The following is a 23,577-nucleotide window of genomic DNA, read 5'->3' as shown; positions in this document are numbered from 1 at the left end:
TGAAGTCGTATCTCATCGAACGGTTATGGGAATGATTTTTTCCCTCAGAGGTGTGGCTGATTTGCCATCTTTCCCAAACATGCATATGATCTTCACAGAGCAGTATTACGAAAAGGGAATAGTTTTATAGTTGTCCACTTTGTGAGCCAAAACAGCATCCCGGGCCATAGGAAACATATATCATGTCATCATATATGAACCAATGGGCAGTAAAAAATTTGGGGAAAGAAATAAATTTATACCATATATATATTTATATAGAATATATTACCATGATACACTGAAAAATGTTTGTATACCATACATGAACATCGTTGATGGAACATGGGAAATGTTATAGCTCTGCTGTTTGTTTCCTGTTACCGTCAGAAAATTAATGTTTTGCTGAAGCAAATAGATCACCACTTGGCAGCTGTTACTGGCAGGACAGACAGTGAAGCACACATATGCTGTGCACAATATTTCTGTCTCCTTTTCTTTCTTCTGACAGTAAATGGAACAAAGTACTCATTGGTGTTTCCAATTGATGTTAATTTTCTCTTTGTTAGTTTCTAACCAAGATGAGTATGCGAGGATTGGCCGTAGTTGGTTTTCTTTAGCACTCAGCCCTAGTTGATTCTGCAAGCTGAAGTTATGCACATGGACAGATTCAGACATGTGAGCAGTTTTCTGGAAGGACCTGTCATCAAGAAGGGTCAAGATGACATCTTGAGACTGTTGTGGTTTAACCCGGCTGGCAGCTAAACACCACACAGCCGTTCGCTCACCCTCCCCCCTCCCTCTCTGGGATGGGGGAGAGAAACGGGAAAGTGAAGCCTGTGAGTTGAGATAAAGACAGTTTATTAAGACAGGAAAATAATAATAACAATAATAATAATAATAGTGATAATGGTAATAGTATTAACAATAATAATGTGTAAGAAAACAAGTGATGCACAATGCAATTGCTCACTACCCGCTGACCGATGCCCAGCCTATTCCCGAGCAGCCGGCCCCCCCACCCCGGCCAGCCACCCCTATATATTGTTTAGCATGACGTCAGATGGTATGGAATACCCCTTTGGCCAGTTTGGGTCAGCTGTCCTGGGTCTGTCCCCTCCCAGCTCCTGCTGCACCCCCAGCCTGCTCGCTGGCAGGACAGAGCAAGAAGCCGAAAAGTCCTTGGCCTGGTGTAAACACTGCTCTGCAACAATTAAAACATCAGCATGTTATCAGCGCTCTTCTCATCCTAATCCAAAACATAGCACCCTACCAGCTACTATGAGCTACTTAACTCTGTCCTAACTGGAACCAGGACAGAGACGTACCCTCAACCTAGCTGAGAATCATTACCAAAAAGCAGAGTATCGTGTCCCCCTCCTGAGTTCTCCAGATGAGTTCATGTATGGAGGTCTGACACTGCAGAAAACCTATACCTGACAGTCATCTGCTAGTCATCTCAGCTCCACAAGGGGAGGTTGCATGGTGAAATTTGTCACTTCGTAGAGAAAAGCAGTAGTTGTTTTCCTTGGCTTTCATTAAGGCTCTGTTATTGTTAAAGCCTCCAGTAATTTTGAATTTCTAGTCTCACTTTTCAAAGCCAGAGGTAAAATACAGAGTTCCCTTGGGAACAGCTCCCAGGATTTTCTCCTCCTAGGTCTCTGAGGCAAACAGCAAACAGCCCAAGGCTCTTGCTCTGGATGGCCATCTAAAGAGCTGGATGGACACGCAGAGCTCTAATGTCATCAGAAGAGACGTGGATATCACATCTCTAATTGGCCTGATGTGTTTGTGGCATGACTATGTAAGAGTGAACCACTTTACTTTGACCTTAGACAGCAAGGCTGGAAGGGACCGAGGAAGGCCAAAGGGGCTGTGTCCCAAGACTAGGGTACAGTGGCACTTCTCAGATATCAACTGAGATGTCTAATCAGTTTGATCCCTAGGGATTAAAGAGCACAATCCTCAACTGTATCAATGTATTTAATAGAAGTTTACATGCTAAACAAAAAGGAAACCTGCTTATTTGTTAAGTTCCGTCAGCTTTTGTTAGCTCTCCTTTTCTTCATGCCGTTCATTTTCTTTCCATTAACCAGCTAACACAGTCCTTTTTTCTCATCAGCATATTTTTATTTAGCTAGCTGTGCTTTTGTAGTCCTTCAGACTTTCAAAAGCCTCTGCGCCTCACCTTTTTATTTCTTAAGAAAGCACCTCTACCTCTCACTGTAGACTTTTGTGGCTATTCATGGTGAACTTTTTGTAAAGTTGCCTCTCTTTGTTTCTTCCTGTCCCTGTCACACAATTTCTTTCATGTAGCTGCAGTGCCTTAGGAAGGGAGACCTCTGAATTCTCAGTCTTCAGGGAGAGCAGGACACTGCATCTCTTGCAACCCTGTGCTTTTCCATCAGCAAAATGTTGGTAGTTTCTTCAGCAGCTCTCCCCTGGTTTTCTCAGGAGTCTGCTGATGAATTTTTAAGAAAAAAAAAAAGATGTTCCAGATTTATCAATGATGTCGTTACTCAAACTCATGCAACCATTTCAAACCACTTAAAGTTTAAAGACATAAAGACATATGTAAGTCCTTTTTTTTTTTTTTTTCTTCCTTTTTAATGCAATGACTACAGGAAAGGCAGCTTTGATTTTTGAACAACTACCTACTGCTCTCTCACACTGATGAATTTAGGATATCCTCTTTATCACTGTCATGTTGCACAGGATTCATATCTTTTCCCTTGCCATCTTTAAAATGTGGATGTTCACATCTAGCCTAGACTCCTTTTACAGTCAAAAGACCAAAACAGGTATCTCCAGAGGGAGATTCATCCAGTCTTTCTTATGCACAGACCTTGGAAGAAGAATCATTCCTGTCTGCTTCTGTCCATTGACTATGAGCAGAGCAGACGGGCTGTGGGCTGAGGTGTCTATTTTTTATACTTTAATTCATACGGATAATACTCACCTATTACCTCAGCATGATACCAAAAAGATTTATAAACCTTCTCTGTGTCATCTTATGTTGATGTCGTTGCATTTTTCTATTTACATGTATATCTTTACAAAGTTGACTCATAGTTTCTCACTTTCTCACGTCTTACGCAAACCTCATATTTGTCTTAATATTCTCTTACCACCTTAAATTCACATCATAATCACATTGTGGCAGACTCTGCATGACTTTTGCACTGTAATCTTTATAATAATGTTGTAACTTCTTGAAGTAGCTATTATGCTGCTTACAATTAAAGCTACATAAAGTCACTTCAGAGCATTCTCATTACTTATCTCATCAACTCAAATACATCAGCTGTTACCAAATGTTTTATTTTTAAAATACCAAAATGAACTAGTACAACTGTGACTTAGATTCATTACAAATACAAAAATAGAGGCTCTTCTCCCTTTTCTTTCCCCACTCTTTGAGTATTTCTTACCTTGTAGAATATTCAACTTTACATACTGTAGCACTCATCCAAAATTGCTGGGCCGCATTCAAAACTGTAAACTTTCAATTGTGCCTCACTGGTGAAAAAAACATTTTTTGTCCTTATTGTTAGTACTCAAAGCAGCATAAATATAACTCCAATTTTGCAGATCAGTAGTGGCAGACTAGATATTTTCACTCAAAATCTTCATATCAATAGTATTTCTTTCATGATAACATTTATTTATCAAAGTTTATGCTGCTTTGACTTTTTATAAAATAACAGCAAAGATAAATGGATCGATTGACCCCAAGAGCAGTTTATTTATCCCTTTAGTCACACTTCAGTGGCAAAATCAATACCCTTCTGAAATATCTGATATTACAGTGGTTCCAGTAAATACTGACATTCCTGAGCTATGTGAAGGGGGAACAAAAATTTATTATCAACTTAGATTTTTAGTACCTTCATTGATTTTTCTGGGAATGCTTGTGAATTTTTATTTATCTGTAGCTAAGTAAGTGACCTTTGTTTCAAAAAAATAAAAATAAATACCATGCACCCCAAAGCAAAAACAAAAGTCCTTAAGTTTAAAACATGTAAAGGGGGAAAATGCACACATCTAACAATGCCAGTGACAAGAATCTTGGCAGAAGTGTATGTCTGTGTTTAAATGATGCATAGCACACCACAGTGTGTTCTTTCTTATACTATCTCTGCGTTTGAAACAGCATAACGTAATTTTTTTTACACCGATATTGTTGACATCCACTTTGTGTGACAGCTGAGATGTTTCTGAGTCTTGCATTGCTACCAATTATTTTGATACAAGAATGGAAGAGATGAGTGACCTGAAAGAAAATGAAAAAGTACTAAACGGGTTACATACTTCAGCTGATAAACAGATCTAACTCCTGCAAACGTTAGCAAGAATTGTGCACACATATGGAAGAAAACTTTCTGTCTTATTTCTTATCCCTCAAAGCTTTGAACATACAGAAACTGCACGAGAAAGATAAGAATCAATGGGGTTCCTGAGGGCAACACAGAATTTCCAGTTTGGGGGATCTCACTGAAACAGTGTTTGGACAGAGTAGCAGAGAACAATTATCTTAGTTGTGCTAAACTGAGAGGAGCCCACTGTATCAAAATTTAGATGATGGGTAGTCCCAAACCATTCTAGTGTCTGGGACAGAGATGGTCTGGAAAATCTAAGTTTGGCAGGCACCGAGAAGCATGGGGTCATTCCGGGTGGACAGAGCGGCACAGGAGGGAACCATCAGGGTCCCTTCCAGCCTGGCCATACCGTGCTCATGTGCTCTGAATTATAGGGTAGTTGTTCCAGGATTTGGCAAAAAATGACCTAGCATTCACTACATAGCTCAGAAGATTTCATGTGTCTCTGCTTTCCATTCTGAGCAGACAAGGATAAAGAGGAATGAAAGGGGTAGGTGGAAAACTCAAGGTATAAGTCAGCTTTGTATCTTGACCTCTTACTGATACCCATGTTACTCATCTGTACATAAAGAATGGAATATAAATTTTAAGTGCATATGCAGAATTGCATGTGTCTGTATATTTATATAAAACGGTGAAGTTTCTTAGAAAAATTATCTTGGAAGTACAACCTTTCCAGTAGTAGATTATTCAAGACCTGAAAAAACATAGTCTTAAAAATCTGAAAACTTACTATTTCTTGCATGTCCATTTCCTACCCAGGATTAGTGTGTTTGTTCATTTCTGAACTACCTTAATATTATTTAAGCCAAAGTTAGATTTAAGTCTTGAACAGTCTTAATCAAACTTCACACACACACATATACACACACACAAATAGGCAAAAAAATGATAGTGAGTGCTCTGACTTGGTTTTCATGCCTTCAGCTGTCACTTCATTCAGTCCTTATCGTTAACAAGTTTCTTCTGGCTTCCATTGGCACCGCTCTTACAGAAACACAAACTGCTATCAGCAAGAACTAATGTTGTATGTTTATTGTTCCTTGATAGAAGTGTATTTCTCTTCAAGGTTCTTATCAAGAGCAAAAAATGTTCAATGGTCCCGTGCATGTTTAAGAAGTAGACCAAAAGGTGTGAAAAGCCAGCACAAACCTTAGCTATCAACAGGTAGATACTTCATCGAGTCTTCTGTAAAGTATAGATCTTTTGTGAATATAACCTCCTCCAAGGGCTTTTCACTCTTTCCTGTTTCCTGGTGCTAAAGTGTTCAACAAGCCAATCTAGTGGAAAAAATATATATATATTTTCTGTTTTTTCCCCATTCATTTCCAGCTGCATCCCTTGATAATCATTAACATCACCCAGAGAGAATTATCTCAAAGTACATGTCCTCCTCCTTAAGACATAGCAAAAGATTAATTTTCTCCAGAGAAAAGGAATTCCATAGCTTCATTACCTCTATGTAGACCAGAAAATCACTTTGCTTCAGAAGACAGTATAATTAAAATACATTTTCAGAATATGTATGAAAACCAGAAAAGTTCTATATGCATGAAAACTTAAATGGGTACATGGTTTTAAGGTTAGCTATTCCATACACTTTGTGTAGTCTACAGATTAATGATGAGCTTCCCCCTCTTTGCATAATCAGGGATATGTCATGTCAAAAAAGAAAATAACTATTTCAAACTGTACAGCTAGCAGAAGAGGACTGCCTTATTGAAGAAAGATCTGAGTGCAGATAACTTTGAAGAAGTTTTGAAAACATATGGACAATCATTGCAATGTCCTGGAGCTGTCCTGGGCAGTGTACATGGGGCTAACCTATAGGTATTTTCATGCTGAATCTAATATTGAGAAAAATAAGCTTAAATTTTTCTAAAGGACAACAGAGAGAAAATAGCCAAAACAAGCAAACAAACAAACATTCAGAATGGCTGCTAGATGATGGAGTTTTACTTTCCAAATGTTACCTTTATTTATTTATTTTTTTTCCAGCGGCCTTTCCTAATATACTACTCTTGCAAAGTACTGAAAAGTTCTGTCTTATTTGCCTGTCCTATGTCTTCAATTACATGCATATATTCAGAAATGTGTTGAAAATCAAATATACTTTAAAATTTGTAAATAAAGTACCACCAGAAAGTACCAAATATATTGGAGATCTTGAATAAATATTCTGAAAGGAATGTTCCTCTCATTTTCACTTCTACTTGAGGTCTGTTTCTCAGAGTTTATGCCTATGGACTGAGCATTGATTCCTTACTACTCAAAACAAACGAACAAATAAAAAACCCACTCTTTACTAGTAGGTTCAAAATTAACAAAAGTTTTGTAACATGAGACTATTTATAAGTGAAAGAATTTCTCCAGTTTCAACCAAAATCAGCATGTCTGACTAAGCAGAATCACATCATAATTAAAACTTAGAAGACTGATCAGTTTTATGTTAAAATAGCCCTGGACCCAACGTTATGTTGCTGCTGGCTGTATGAGCCATGTTCCCCATGAGGCTTAGCATGTCAGATAATGAAATGTTATACTGTACTGAATTGTTGTCTGTGCATCCTCTCCTGAATACAGGAAATATAAGGATTTTAATAGACATACAGGAGGGGATACTTAGAAGTCCTTGCATGCTTTTCATTTCGACCACCTTCCCTCTGTGTAAAGTGCCAGCATATGTGCTTGAAGTGCCAGCAATGCTTCTTGCCATATGCCAGCCCATTTCAGGGATTTCGACTGTATGTGCTTGTATGTATATTCGTATGCATATATGCATACACGTGCAAATGACATAAGGTCAACTGTTCCGTGCCAGATGCTGAAAGCAGTCAGAGTAGAACAGGGAGAGAATTCTAACTTTGACTCCTTTGAACTCAAATTAAATGTGAAAATGAGTAGTTACTTGAAATGGATTTGTCAAAATAGCCAAAGGGAGTGTGGTGCTCATCATTCATATTTGAATGGCTTATGGACAACTAAATCCCTTGGCTACTTTGAAAATCCCAAATTTAAAGGATATTTCTTGAGCTAGCAATGAGACAGTGTTGTGGACTTACTTCTGAGAAATTGGCATCGTGAACCTTCAATCTGATTAGTTACACAGGTACTTGTGAAATTGCTTTATACTAAAGCCTTAAAAAATTACAGAATGTATACCAATGCTTAGAGAAATCATCACAGAAAGAAATACATTGTGCAAACAGGAAAAAACAAGTCAATATGCCCCTGCCTTCCTATCTAGGCAATCTGCCTATCCAAATATTTTTTGTAAATTTAGAATAAATTTTAAGGGTTTAAGGGCATGCAGTCGTATCATCATTTTTATGGCAGCCAAATTAATTCTTTCATGCAGTGTTTGAACCTAATGGAGATTGACTGTCCTGTTTTCCTATTGTAATGATGTGTACCGAGTTGAAAATGAAGATGTTGAAGGATAAAAAATAGTGCTGTGACTGCTATTGATTAGCTGTCTTGTTTGCTTCATTGTTCAGGCTCCGTTGGCCTCTTGGGCAGAAGGACACCCAAGTATAACATCCCTGACATTTTCCTGAAAAGATGCATGCCTTAAAAGTGACAGCTTTACTTAAAAAATACAGTTTTGATGTATAAATGTGGTAGTTTTAGCTGAAAGGATTCTGATGGATTAGAGCAGACAAAGAGAAAGATTTCTGAAACATACCTCAGGTCAACCTTGTATTGAGAATAGATTTAATAGCAAGTGTCTTACATGATGATGACACTACTGGAGTCTCTCTGTATTTCAGTGTATGTGGGAATGAGTAAGAAAAGCTGAGCTTATCTTCAAAGACAGAGCGATTAGTTTATTCTAACTAATGTGTTCAGCTTTCATTAAAGGCTCTGAGCGGTCATGAATTCCAGAAGACTTGACTATGTGCACTGAAGAAGAAAGTGGCCCTCAAACCAACACATAATTTTATTAAGAATACAGACTGTATTGTTATAAGCCCCCGTACAGATTGTTTTTCACAATCTTCTGACAGTAGGCGATTTGATGCCATTTTGTTTATTCACTTGCCTGTTTTTAATGCAAAATAATTGGTGTGAGTCATATAATTAAATTTGTAAAACAATTACTTTTAATTGCATGCATATGCATTTAATACACTTGAATGTGTCTATTAAAATAACCCTATGGCTGTTGCTTATACAGAAATCAAGCCATAATTTACCTAACTCTCTGTCAAAGTATTTAAAGGAGTCAAGTACACTAAGTGATTTCATGTATCACCTTTAACGAAATGCACGAACATATGAGCATGGCTGTAAGACTGGGTCACAGCCAACATTAGAAATGCCTCCGCTCTTATCAGCGTTATGTTAAAAAGGGCCAGATTCTGCCACGAGTGCTGTCATGCCTGGGAGAAAATGGAATTGCTCAGTGAATGACCTGTAATTCAGTGGGGGTGGGGATATTAATGACTCAGTGTGCTAATGACTCTGTGGCAAAGCAATGCTTTTTATTAAATCCTCTAACTAGTTTGCAGAAACCTGGGCAATCTGTCAGTCAGTAAGTGGAAGCCAGCCAGCACAAATCCAAGGTTTCCAATGCACTTCAGCTGGAGGTTTCACAGCACTGACCTGACTCCCCTTCCTCTCATCCTGTGCACCTAGGAGTGAGACCAGCAACTGCTTCTCTTTCATCCGTGCTTTTTAATGATCCTGCCTTTACAAAGCATGTCTAGCCCTGCCTGTTTCTTGGCATGGTGCGTCTCATCTCCCGGCTCTTGACAAGGTCTTCTCAGTCTGCCCTTGCAAAACCCTCCCACAAAGATCACCTTCCCTGCTGGCTATGTCATCCCATTTCTTGTCTACCAGGTCAAATTTACATTTCTCCTTTTCCCCTTCAAATCCACTGATAAATCTGTTCCTACCCTCTCTCCAGCCTTGTCCCCAATGGGCTGAAAGCTCTGCTCTGGCAGGGACACCGTGTCTCCTGCTTCTGTCCCTGCCACTATGCACAATGGTGCATCTCTGTTGAAATGGCCCACAAGATCTCTTTCCTTATTGCAGTATCTCCAAGGAATTAATCTGTGTTACAGCATCTACTAGAGATGCAGCAGTTTCCTTTATTTGTTTACTCATATTTAAAGTAAAGTAAATTTTAGATTTAAAAGTATCTCAGTTTTGGTAATAGCTATCTGAATTGCAATCTTAATTTCTTTCTCATTAGATTTATGCATTGTAATCGGGTATTTCATTAGATAGTCTTGTGCTATTTCTCAAATAATGCAGCATATTTTTGGCTGAACTAGGAACCATTAGGTACACATTTGCTGTATCGTACAAGCATACAAATATGTGATAGTACTAGTGTTCAACTTATCTAACAGTCCTTGATAGATGCAGAGTAGACACAGTGTAAATGGCACGTATAGACAGAAAACATAGTAAAATTATTTCAAGGAATATATTATCAGATAAAATTTATCACTGAATTGACTGCATACATATTATTTGAAACACTACATCTCTTTTTAATCCTGTGAGCACTCATTTTATTTCTAAAATTTTAAGTCTAGGACAAAGAGCACTGAGGAAAAATGAGTGTGATGGCTCTGATATCCATTTGCATCTTGCAGTACTCTCAGAAGTCTTCTTCTTCTTCAGCATGTCTTACACATTCTTGTTAGGTTTTGCTTCTAACTCCTCATTTGTGTTCTACAAGGATATCTGGAGAATGTTTGCAACTTCCAATGTAGCAAAAACTGCTAAACTATACTACATATTTTTTTTTTGTTCTCACTTGCTCTCTTTTCTCCCCATTTTTTTCAGTACTAGTCATTTTTGAGCCTGTACTGTCTAAAAAAACCCTTGAGTGAATGGAGGAGCCGTAGCTAATGGTGCCAGAGTCAGGCTCCCAAATAGCTCCCATGTAGCAAGCAGCAGCAAATGAAAACAGCCAAGGAACAGGATTCATGTGCTCAAGGGAAATGAGAACATTTTACACAGAATGAGCTTAATTCTACTACTTCCTTCATGCTTTGGTCTTTTTCACTTCCATCATTATTGTTGTCAACATTGTCACTGAGATAAATCCCACAAGGATGTGGCCCTCTTGCCAACCAAATGCCATCAGCCTCCTGTCCTGTCATTTCCTTAAAAAGATCTGCGTGTGCCTGTCACTGTTGATCTTGGAGGACTACTGAAGCCTGAAGTGATTTGACGATTGCCAATCCCTACGCGGTGTCCTCGTGTAGATGTCTTGTTAGACGCTGATAGTCTCAAGGCTGAGGAAGCAACTGGAGATAAACCAGGGTTGACAGAGGTTCGAGGGTGGGTGTCATCAACCAATTGACTAGTCCAACAAGATTACTTCTGATTTTGTCCTCCTCCTTAATTTGGAGCAACTGGTGACGGCTCCTCAGCCCTGGCGCTTCATTGCTGCTGCTGGTCTTCATCTCACCATGGGAAATGTGGCATTGTAAGGTTTCAGCTGGCCATCTAGCAGTGGTGGCAACGGCCACCCAAGGGTAATACAAGCCATCATCGGCCTTTCCTTGTTGTAGCTGTCATGAGAGGTATGTGGCTGGCAGCTGAAGGCTTCTTCATAGCTGTGGACTATGATTTTGTACACGCCTGAATTAACAAAAGCAAACATTATTTCAAATTTAGTGACAAGCTTCCAGCATTCTACCTCACTTTGGGAAGTGTAAGGTAGGAAGCGAAACAATCCACTGTCAGCACCTTACCTGGGGCCCAGATGACAGATTTATTTAGGGGTATGTTTTCACTGGCTGCAGGTGCCAAGGAAGAGCAGAGGTTGCAACTTCTGTGCAGCACTGATGGCTAACCTTCAGGCAGCCTCCCAATCCACTGCAGGAAGCATCGAGGCTTCATTCATGCTGAGAAAAGCCAGAAAGACTCCAGGGCAGATTGGTCATGTTAGCTTTTCCTTTGTTGTTATTTCTGTTATATTTTAAAAAATCAAATGGAAATTGATAAAAAAAATAATAAGCTGCAAAACCTAACCCTGTTCACTTCTATGTATGCAATTAAAATTGTGGATCTGTGGATGAACATTTAAATAGTGAATTTGTACTGTTCTATGATGAAATGCATTATCTCACTATTTTCTGGTTGCTACAGGGGAAAAAAAAAAAAAAGATTCAGAATTAAGAGTTTCCATTGCTTACTTTCTTTTTTCTGACTTCTTGGTTGACCTAAGGTCAAACAGGAAGATTTTCTGGAGCCTCTATTCCTTCTTCATGCTTTACTTTTGGACAACCAACTGAACAGACTCATTTGCAGCAATACATAGGATCCGTGAATCCATGTTTCAACTGCAGTGTAAAAAACGAGGTAAAACTAGTTACTGAAATACATATGTGTTTATGAAAAGGAAACTCAATAGAAATACAGACAGTGTACCTAGGTCTGTATGTGCACAGAGATGGAGAAGGCAGACCTTTCATCTAGCAGCTCCTCTGTGCTTGAAGACTAGTCACACAGAGCATAAACTCTGCTTCTGTTTCTTATGACTCTCTTCTACAAGTTGAGTGTATTTGAAGTGTCTTCAAATGTATTTTCAGCTCCAGAAACTTATTCTGTGGGCATAAAGTCTGTCCTTAATTTGTAAATTACTGTCTTCATTTATAAACTACTATACTGTACGCATTTATTTTAATCAGCCACTGCAGTTATGAATGCCAGTCTGATTTCTGAATCAGCACTCAGAGATAAATGATAGATGGTTTATTAAGTTCTCTCATCTAGGGTTCATGATGCTTAATTTTCTTAAGTGATAATATTTCATACTATAAACCTGATTTTTTTTCTTCTTTCTGCTTAGTGGAGTTTAACCTAATTACATATGTGGTCTCTTTAACAGTGCAGTGTGGAGCCGTCACTGAACTTCCATAAATCATTATTTTAACTTTTTTAGGAGAAACTCTTCAAAAGGCCACCTGTCATCAGAGATATTCTAGCTAAAAGTTGCAACACTTAACTGTCTTTAGGTTCTCCTAACTCAATTACACCAATGCATCACTCATCTCCCTCTGGGTTTGCTGTAGAAGTATTGGTCTAGGGGCATTTTTTGGATCCTTGGCAGCCAGGCACCATACATGTACTTACCTCTTTCACAGCTGGATGGTTTCATTGTAACCCCTGGTGTCTCTCTCCAATATTTTGACCTCATAAAAGCATAATGTCATTGAATGTTGAGATTTTATGGTAATTTATTCTGAAGATTCTGGCTTTTAAATCTTCCATATACAGTTTAATAACAGCATTCTTGTGATCAGGCAAACTTTACTTCCTCTGTTAATATTTTCATCTTCATTTTACATACACACAAACATATACAGATAAAATAATCTGGAGATGATTTACAGAAACATTGGATAAAGAGGAAGAGAAAGAAAGAGGCAGATAACGAGACAACTGAAGATTAATCACAGCAAAAACAGACATGCTTTTTTTTTTTGCCTTTTTTTTTTTTCCATTCCTGTTATATTTTTGTTTGGAGTGGCTCCAGAGAAGCCCTGTTCCTTGTTGCTCTTGTTGTGTGTGTGTTCATGCATAAATTCAGGTCAAGTATGAAACCTCTTTGCTACATTCTTGGTAAGAATGTGTAATGTCCGTATCAACAGATAACAAGAAATCTGAACTAATTTAGCTCATGACCCTGGGTTCTTTTTTTCTGCCATTACCAAAAAATATGGTGTTTGCTTAGTTGTTTATGTATGCAGTTTAGTAAATTAGAGCTGCTTGAAATTTCTCCTAATCCTTTCCCATTGAGGGTTTCCCTGGACTAAGTGACGCTGAGTAAAACAAAAACCACATGCATGCACAGGTTTCTGAGATTTTCCGGATCAAATATAATTTAAGGGGCACAACATCTTTAAATGAGGTTTTTGTTTTTGTTTTTTAGATTAGTGCATCAAAAGCACCAATGAATAAACACTGTTTACTGAAAATATGCTTTGCTTGAACTTGGCCATTAAAGTATACAAGGGCTGAGGGGTTATTTTGCAATGAAAGAATGAACCAATATATAAGGATAAAAGTAGAAAAATGGTTTAACACACAGCACAAAGATGTTTTTGAATGAATCAGTCTTTGCTATTTAATTTACATTTTGAGGGCTCATTAGGATGATGAATGACACTGCTGGAGAATAAAACATACTTCCTGAACAAAAGAAAATCTCTGTAGCCTAATAACATTTTATGCCAGCACTTACATTTGTCAGAAGTGGATGCTATTTATCCCTATGATTATTTAAAAATCATTTTTATTGTCCTTTGTGCTGTGTCCTCTTCTGGGAATTTTAATTCAGAGTTTGACACCTACTTATTAACTTCCATGAAGTATGGAGTACAAAGGCTTATACTATATAAAGAATTCTAACCAGCCATGTTTATATTGCCTGCAGCTGTATACAAATTAGCTCAGTTTGGATTCATCTCTCCTAGAGATGGAAAAAATTTGAGTTGTGTAACCTTTACCACCCCAACAAAGTAAATGGGAATTGAGCGTGGCTGACCTGGACGTATCAGGAGACAACAGTAAGTCAAAAGAGCAAAGAGGAGGAATTTATGGCATTAACGTCATGAATTAGGAATCTCTACAATTTGAAAACATTCATTTCTCTTCCTTCCTCCTCTGGAAGGATGAGGATGAAATAAGAATGCTAATATTTCAAACCTCAAGCCAATCCACTCCTTAATCAGTAAATAATTACTTGCTGTCTTGCCTTCTTCAGTGCTTAGGCATGCCTATACTCTAGAGTCAAAGGTATGCAAATACTGGAAAACAGACTATCTCTGGAAAAATGTCAAAATATTTTGGTAAATTATACGCTATTACAATAATTGCATTTCTATAGTTTGTCTTAGAAAACACATCGCTTTTTCACCAAACATTAGGAATAAGAACTTTATTGTGCGCAAACTGTAATTTCACTGTTATTCCCTCTTCCACACTTCCTGCAGTAGATCTGCTCAGAGGTAGTGATATCCAACCCTAAGGGTGGAATAAGTCAAGGGTTTCATTTGCCTTGCTGAGGGAGTGCTCCAGTTGCTCAGGTAGCTTTTTGTGAGTGCATGTAAAAGAAGATGACACAGTTTTGCTTTGTTCATTATATTGTGAGGTGGGAATGTTTTCTCTTGTGGTCATTCCCCTTCCCAAATCCACTCTCATCTCCTTGCAAGATGTCCAGCTGACAATAAAACAGGTTGCAGAAGGGAGGAAAAATTATTTCCTTACATCTAATCCTGCAGATTCTCATGTTGATTTTTGCATGGTACCAATCATCTAAAAGGTGGGATCCCAATTTAATGATCATTTTGATTTCGGAGGGAATTTCTAGTCCACCACCGATATTTTCCATAGATTTTTGGCATTTCGTATTTTGTGGACAATCATATATAGGAGAAAATTACCTTGGTAACATTTCATAACCCTGTGGCATCTGTCCCTGTAATCAGTGGGCAGACACAACAATTTGGCTCAGTTCCCTTACAAAAGTGTGCTAGAGGTATGTCATGGCACAAACTGCAGACTGCAGTTTGGGGATCTGCTACTGAGTCCCCCTGTGGTTATACCCCGCGGCCAGACCCAAAGCACTCAAGACTTGGTCAAGTGTGTACCATGTGCTGTTCCCCAGCCCGTAAAGGTCTGCATCTGAGAAACCAGCTTAAAGTCTGCTGTCTTGACCTGGAAAAGCAGGTCTCATGCAGACAGGCCTGGTTATTTTCAGAATACCCATTGTAGGTATTTAAGGTGTTTTTAAAGGGATTTGTTGTTGTTGTTGTTGATACCCTTATATCCTGGTGGAATTACATTCTGCCCACGGAAAATAAGTATTTTTAGACAGCTCTTTAGACTGCAAAATGTCCTCTTTGTTATCCTTCCTAAAAATATATAGAATAGAAAAAATATAAAAATATATAAAATATATAGAATAGTAGCCATATCACATATTTAAACTTGTAAATGTCACTACATATCTACGTGTACTATATTACATACACATACATTTACATATGTGTTTCTGTTTGTGTGCTTGTAAAGCGCTATACAGGCCTTCGTGGTAACGTGCATGTGTGCAAAGTACAGATTGTTGCAGACTATTTTAAACCAAGACAACCCCAATTAATCCTTTTCAGCCATCACATGGAAGGACATGCCACTTTCAGAAATCACATCTTTGGTGTTAGTAACCTTGATCAATCTCTGGACTGCGTTCAGGCACAGGTAGTAGGTTACTCTGGGTATGCTCATGGTGCACTCGCTACCGTTCGTGCTTGTACCCACAGGGAGGTCTGACTCGTGAGTGGGCACAGATGAAGGGTTCCTGCCTCTGCTGTAGGGATCTACCGACTGTTTATGCAGCAGCAGCAACTGCAAAACTGCAAATTGCCAAAATCAGTGCTAGTTTATTTTAATATTCCAGACTGTAAACTGTAGCAATTTAGCAGCTGCTCTGCAAGCAGGGACCTCCGAGAGAGCATCGGTAGAGAGAGATAAGGATGGAAATGTAAGCTTGGCTCCTGCCTCATTCGTGCTGGTTTTTCTTTTTTAGCTCAGAGGTACAGACATTCTGGGTAGCAAATGAACCAACAACATGTTTTTGCAAAGGCAGAGGTTTGATTTAGGAATTATTTTCTAGGAATGAGGAATCCCATTATTTCCTTGCGTCTTGAATTTCTGTACAGTGCCATCAACAAGGTAACTTGGATAGTGACTGCACGATGACAATCTCCATGGATTAAGAGCTGCAGGCATTCAGCCCATAGTTTCTGACTGAATTCCCTTCTGCAGGTATTTAAAATCCTGTTGTGTTTATAGCATAAATGCATACAAAATTTAAATCAGCTGGGGACTGCTCCTTAGTGTGGATTTTTCCTGTAGCCCTACAGCAGAGTTAACAGAGATGGGCCAGCTCTTGACTGCCAGGGCTGCACCTTTCCATGCACAGAAACAGCCAAAAATCCTTGCATGCAGTGCTTGCTACCATATCTGGTTTCATAGCTGTGTTTCTGCAGCAGAAATGGGATCATAAAAAAAGCCAGTTTGCCAAAAACATTCCTCTCTGTTCTTCACTAAGTATGTATTGCTGCAAACAGTACAGGAGCATCCATGATTCTGTGCATTTTCCTCATCCTTTACCTGCCCCACTATTTTGCTGGGCTGCTGGGGACTTAGAATTACATCTGCAGATAAAACATGCAGGAAATGCTATTGGAAGTACGACTGGGGAAATGGAGCCAGAAAGTCGAAGGAATCCCTTAGAGTATGCACAGCTTTTTCCTTCTTCTACATTATCATCATGTGTTATTACCCAATGTCCCTGCATGGGGACATAGGTCCACAGGCTTAAGGCTAAGAGCATCCTTTGCCGTTTTCTTTTCCCAAAAAACAACTGGCACCTAAAGCTCTGAACCCTTCACCAAAGCGTTAATTCTCAGGGGAATGAGCCACTCATCATTTCTTCAACAAACAAACAAGTAAAGAAAAGATACAAGGGCTTGATCTCTTTAATGTGCATTCTTTAAAAACCAGAGTGTAGACTAAACATAGTAATCCGATGATTACAAATTACTCAGTCCCATAAACAAAGCATGACAATTGATGACAATGTGGTATCATATATCATAAATGCACAGCATCCTCTCTCATCCAAAACAAATAGTTTGGAGTATTTCAAACCCACAACAAATATATTTAATGCAGATTGCTGTGAAACAATGTGTGTTTCTCTGTTTCTAATGCTGTATACAAAAAACAGCCAAGGGCTTTCTGTGTTTTATGCATTGTATTCATTTATGCTGCCAATTCTACTTATTATTCTACTATTCTGATTTGAGAAAAAAAAATACCAAGATTTTCTGTATTTCAAACAGCGCTTGATGCGTGTACATCTTAAAATTATAGCAGGTGGTTTGTAAAGTAAATTATGAGACCCTAACATAATTCCTGAGTTCCAGATATATTTCTATTCTTGCTAGTTAAAGTATTGATCACAACCCTTCTACATCTATCGGTAGCTTGTTATGCGAGGCAAATCAGCTGCCATTGTTACTGATACAGAAAATCTCCCTGGGTAACCCATGATAGGTTTATTACATAGGAAGCTTTGATCCTCAGGACTCAACTAAGATATTTAAAGTTCTTACAAAGGTGTGCTGGAGTCTGCAATACACATTCAGATGTCTGCTGTCAAATGACTCCTATTCAGCAAACCTGTATGAGCCATGTTTGAAAGTGAAACAGAAAGATGACACCATTCATATCTTGGCTTTTTGAGAGGTCTTTGTGCTCCCCTGCCTTTTGGTAGCTGACAGCTCATTCCAGGCCCTATCAAAGTTGCATAACAGAATTTGTAAAAGGCTACACAGAAGGGTTTAATGTGTTGAGAACAAATAACTTCTTTGTAGATACCCACCGCAAGATCAAAGAGATGGAGGGTAATAGACCCAGGACTTCAGTTACCTTCAGTTATGTCGGGGAACAAAAGAATAAAATAAAACAGTGAAAGGCAGCAGAGAACAATAAAAAGGAAAATACTAACAAGTTTAAAGGATTCAACATCCTGAAACATGAATAAAAGCCACTGAGATAAATTCATCAAGATCACTTAACAGTGAAGCTTGTGGCTTCTTGGCTCAAAGGCTTTCCTACTGTACTCACGTTTTTGCACAGGTTGTTATAATTTGGGGTGCCACAAGACTTTCCAATTCTTAGAGGGACAGAGATCTGCCCCTGCTGCTTAAAAAATGCAGATTTGTTGTACTTGACCTATATGGAAATTTTTGTGAGCTGGAGCAGTATTGCAGATTTTTTCTCCATTCAGCTTCCATTTAAAATTAAATAGGGCTACACTGAACAGTTCTTCCTCTAGAGACAATATATAGCCAGTTCTTAAGTGAAGGATCACCTCAGCTGTTCAAAATAAACAAACAAACAAATAAATAAATAAAAATTCAAGAGCCAGCTCGCTTTTTTGAATATAAACAATGAAAGCTTTGGAAATCAAAATCAAATCAAACCTAAGAGCAACCTAGCCTTTCCAAGAAAATTCACAGACCCCTCTACTGCAATGTAGCACTGATTGTTGTCTGCAACCCAATAAAAATTAACCCATACCATCACTGCTCTTTTCTCTCTTTTATTTTCTACCACTGTGTTGTGTGTTGCGTGCACGCAAATGCTGTTGCATACAGGATTTAAAATTATTTTTGGCAGTAATACTGTGAAGAGAGTAGTTGTCTGTAGGTGCCAGACAGGGCATTTCAGTCCTTGCACCAGTCCTGCTCCTATGGCACTGCACTACTGTAAGTTGCCTTATTGCTAGCTTTCTGTATTAAAAAGAAAACCATTAATGTGACAGTGATAAGTATTTACTGCCCCTGACTTACATGGCCAATAGTTGTGGGTTGTATAGTTTTGTATTTCTGGGGTTTATAAATGATTGTCCATTAGCCTTTAGCTGTGTGGGAGAGCTCTATGCAAACAGATGGGGACTGGCAAATTTCTACTGGAAGGGTAGGCAAACTCTTCCAAAGACACAAAAACCGGAAAAAAAGTGAGGCCAGTTTTTCCTTCTTCTTTCTTTCTGTATTTCATTGTTACTTGTAACAGCCACAAGCAAAGGGAAAGCCAGAAGCATTGTGACCTTCAGATGCAATATACACTTTAAAAGGAATGCCAGCTTGAGAATATATGGAAATAAGAGAAAAGTGAAAGCCCAAAGAGAGATTAAGTTAATTTTAAGATAACCTTTTGTCCTCCAAGTCTGAGGAACCAGTGTGGCACTCATCAAAAAATGTGAACTAGTAGCATACAACTAGTTGGGAGCTGCCTACAAGCTTTCCCATGCTTGTGATATAATTTGTGCTCCTGCTTCTGGTCTTCTGATTGCCCAAATCATAGCGTGTGGGCATGGAGCCCACAGGAAAACAGGGATGAGTGCTGGGCAGATGCCACTTCTTGGGGCAGATGGTTTTAGGGATGTGGAAGTATCCCGAGTTCTGGAGACAAGTCCTCTGCAAGGCAGCACAGTGCTGCCTGGTTCTTGCCAAGCTGGTCAAAGGGCTTTTGTCCCCTCCTGAAGAGAACCAGTGTGGGCTTGGAGTGGTTTGGTGGGAAAAGAAGTCTTTCTGTGGGATTTGAAGAGGAGGGGCAAGGAAAACAAAACAAACAAACAAAAAAGTGGAAGGTATTTGTCTACAATGCAACTTTATAGATATGCTGAATTTGTTGATTCCCATATCAAGGCTACAGTCGATAAGATCGGACACTGGCTTGGTTGGTTTGGTCATTTTCAAGAAACATTTTTTTCAAAGGATTTTGTATGGTGTATGCATACATACATATATATATTTGTCATGATATATTCATGGTATCACACACATTCTTAACAGAAAGGAACTGGAATGTCTGAGTCGTGAGACCTTACAGCACTGACATTTTTATTTGAAATTTCATGTGTCCTATTAACTCTGCAAAACCTTTAGAGAGTACTATTTTTCAGTAGCTGTGCAGTGAGTGTGTTCCCATCAGTCTGTCAGGGACCACGGTATGGCTGGGTTTTTCTTTCGACTTCCAGGAATGCTGAGAGCACAATAAAGCTCTGCTGAGATTTTCTCTGCAGCTTGGAGAATTGTGCTATTTGTCAACTTCCATGCCGAGAATCACCTGAGTGGACCAGAGGTGTGAAGGGACTGCTTTAAAGATGCAGATGCATTTGATTGCTCATCTTCACTGGTAAATCTTTGGGTATCTAGTAGCGAATTACATCCTTCATGGGCAAATAGGTGTCCAGGTCATAATTACCATGACCAGAACATGTTTTTGCTGCCTTATCCATGAGACTGAGCTGCAATTCTCAAACCATTGCATATCACTGTTCCTTACAAATAACAGACTTTTTTATTGTTCTTTTTTTTAAACTCCCAGTCCTAATCCATGTTTTCAATGAAACAATTATATTTTGTGTAGAACAAGGAAAGCAGTGTATTGTAAGTGTTTCAGGCTGAAACTCATTCACTTCAAGTCACAGTCCAAAAAAGAAAGGAAATACATGTGAATTTTGCCCAGACGAGGCAGAAAAAGCGGTTTCTCTCTGGATTAGCACAGGTTGTTTAACTCTGCTGCCTTCATGACCAGATGCTCAGTGCTCTGCATGTACTTCAGACCTGCTCTGCCAAGGGTTCTTTATGGTTGCTGCCCTCACCAAAACATTTGTCTTGAAACGATGAGTTTTTTGTTTTTTTTTTACTGGGAAGGAGACAGTGTCAAAGCCAAAACTGTCTGCTTCTCAGATGTCAGTGACATCCTTGGACTAGCAAAAAGCTTTGGTAGAAAGCCAAAAGTTACTCTGGTCTCCTGGCCATAGAGGCTTTTACCTATTAGAGTAGATCAGGGTCTCAGTCTCCAAAACTGAAAACGCAGTTTTCAGCAACAGGCATAAATGGAAACAAACCTTTTCTCTCAGTGTAGCAGTTGATCATGAGCTAAAGTCTGGTGTTACCTTCTGGAGATACAGGCTGCTGCTCAGTGTTTTGGACTCTGGGCTGCCTCTTGAAGATTCCGTAATCCTATTTTAGCCCTCAGTGAAAGCCAGACCTTTCCTGGCCCTATCTTTGACTGAGGTAGTGGGTGAAGCATCATCTTTGTTCCCCACCTTGGCAGAAAACACCCTTGTTTCCTTTGTTCTGTCCTCAGTTTTATTAAGCAGATATCCACCCTGATTTTTAATAGCATTTCTACGTCAATCTCTATCCTTTTGACTTAGAGCAGGTATTGTTCACATAATGATGTTTTATCAACATTGATTTCCTCATGCCAGATTCTGCTTCTTATCCCTACCACCACCGCCCAAAGGATAGGTTTTTTCCCCATGAGCCATTTCCAGATGTATGTAAACAGGCTTTAACAAACACCTGATAGATGTTGCTCTCCCCATCAAGCCCTCATCTGGGGCTTTCTTCTACCAGGGGTCTTTTGTGGGAGAGATTTCTGCAGAGCTCTGTACTGTAAATCCATATATATGTAAGAGGATTAACCCTTTCTGCATGATAGTTTGTAATCACATAACCTTTAGCTCAGTGGGAATGAATACCAATTATCATTTATAAACAGTTCCTCTCATTATGCGCCTATTTATGGCATCTTTTATAGCTTGCTAATTACAAGCACACAAAACAGAAATGTTTGGAGTTAAATAATGTAAACAGGGATGTAATTGATTTTCATGTTGAATAGTTTTTATTGATTTATTGTTAATTAACATTTTAAAGGATCTCTTGGCAAAATAATCCCTTTAATTTATTGAATATTATGCTAAATGATGGTATATTCATATTAAAATGTCACTAAAAGATTAACATTTCCACAATACTTGTTTTTCCAACTGTTGCTGCTTTACAGATGTTATATAGTCTCCCCAAATGAACACAGACAATACACTAAATGCAGTCTATTGATCTCGGTCCAGGTCCTAGTGGACAAGCGGCCACATCACTAAAAATAGTGCATTCCAGTTGACACTAATTGGCTATCCGTGTAGCAGGGAGAATGGGCGTCTAATGGGGAGCCAAACTGATCTCTGTCACACACAGGGCGGGCTCCTTGGGGCTGCTGTGGAAGCACCATGTAGGCTAAGGGGAGGAGCCCTTTTATTTGCAAAAAGAGCCTTACTTGCTGCAAACCCCAGTCACTCTGGGGTCCATAATGGAAATTTTGCAACAGATAGACAGCTGTGTCTAACAACTAGTCAGTTAATACACTCAGAGTATGCATATAGTGCTGTAGAAAATGTAACAAGCTGAAGGCATTTCCAGAGGACCCCACTGGCTCTTTCTAGTTTTCGGATGGGAAGGGGGGCTGTGGAATCCATGCAAGGGGTTGTCGACAGCATTTTGCTGCATGTCAGTTGCCTTCAGGTCACTTGCTCAGCACCTCCCCGGACTGAGCACGTAGAAAGGATTAAAACTGCAAGTTGCAATCTTCATTACTATCATTCCAATATATTCTTCAGATGAGTAGCGAGAAAGTGTAATCACATCAGCCCCTATTTTTTCATTAGTGAAGAAAAACATTAATATACTGTGACATGGTATTGATTTGATACAATCAATCTTTCCCAATAACAATAAAACCTTTATAATTTATTAATAGAACAATGCAGTTCTTCTCCATTACAGCTCCCTTTTATTGTTGCTGGGTCAGTGTAATTCTGATGTGTTTAGTTTTGTTTTTTTCTTTTTTATGAATGTAATGTAAAAGCCTATAAAATTGTTCCACCGATCTGCCGGTAGGTTTCATTTGAGGCTCCCAAGCATCTTTTATTAGATGAAATGTTACCAGTGCAGCTCCAGTAACTGATTGTTTGATGGCCCTCAGGGGTGGGGAGGGTGAAGAGGTTTCAGAAGGGTTCTTGTCCTTTCAGCCTCTTGATTTTTTTGTGATGTGAACTTGAACTCAGACCATCTCATCAGTGTGAAGAATCCTACCCTAACCACTCCACCTATGGCTAGACCCACTACTTCTAAATCCCATCTAAACTAGGCTCCTAAGTTCAAGAGAAGTCCCCAGCAGCAACCCAGACTGTGGCCCCTCAGCATCACCTCACTTCCTGACCTTGGGATTTCCATACTTAGTTCAGTTCCTACATTCCTCCTATTTAAAAAGTAAAAATATAATTGAGTGAGTGCCTTTACTTCTACAACCACAGTAAATCCATTTTCACCTAGATGCTAGCCTGGACATCCTTGGCCATTGGCTCCTTGGGTCTGCATGTAGGGCCAGCACAGCCTAAGGCTGGTGGTACTCTGGACTGGGGGTTCATTAACTCCTCTGCAGTTTTCCTTCTCAGAGGCTCTGGTCTCCAAAAGCTGCTGTCCTGCCCCAGTTGTGGGTGAGCTGCTGAGCAGGCTGTTCTGAGCGAGTGTTTCTCACTGTGAATAAAAGGCACTCTTGGCCAATTAGCTTCTCCTCTCTAGTGTGCATGGCAAGTTTATTCTAATTTTCTATTCTACATTTCTCTCTCTTTGTGGATATTTTTGATTCATCTTCTTCAATTTGATGGAATATCTCCCAGTTCCTGGTACAAGACTGGGGCATGATGACATTCCAGTTACAGTGAGACCCCCAATTAGTATACATGGATACTTCCATTCAAGCAAATGGCTTTCATCGCTTGCTCTTTATTCCTCTTTTCTTTTCTTGGAATAAAATCTTTGTT

At 39.1% G+C, this 23,577-nt stretch overlaps 1 protein-coding gene across 3 annotated transcripts in view; it reads left to right on the top strand.

The window, feature by feature from the left end:
* Positions 1 to 23,577, top strand: part of AFF3 (ALF transcription elongation factor 3) — a 336,736-nt gene that overhangs the window by 117,764 nt on the left and 195,395 nt on the right. The gene's annotated exons all lie outside the window — the stretch shown is intronic.

The sequence above is a fragment of the Anser anser genome (assembly GCF_964211835.1).
Source record: "Anser anser genome assembly, chromosome: 1".
In the NCBI taxonomy this organism is placed as follows: Eukaryota; Metazoa; Chordata; class Aves; order Anseriformes; family Anatidae; genus Anser; species Anser anser.
This window is presented reverse-complemented; position numbering and strand designations above follow the sequence as displayed.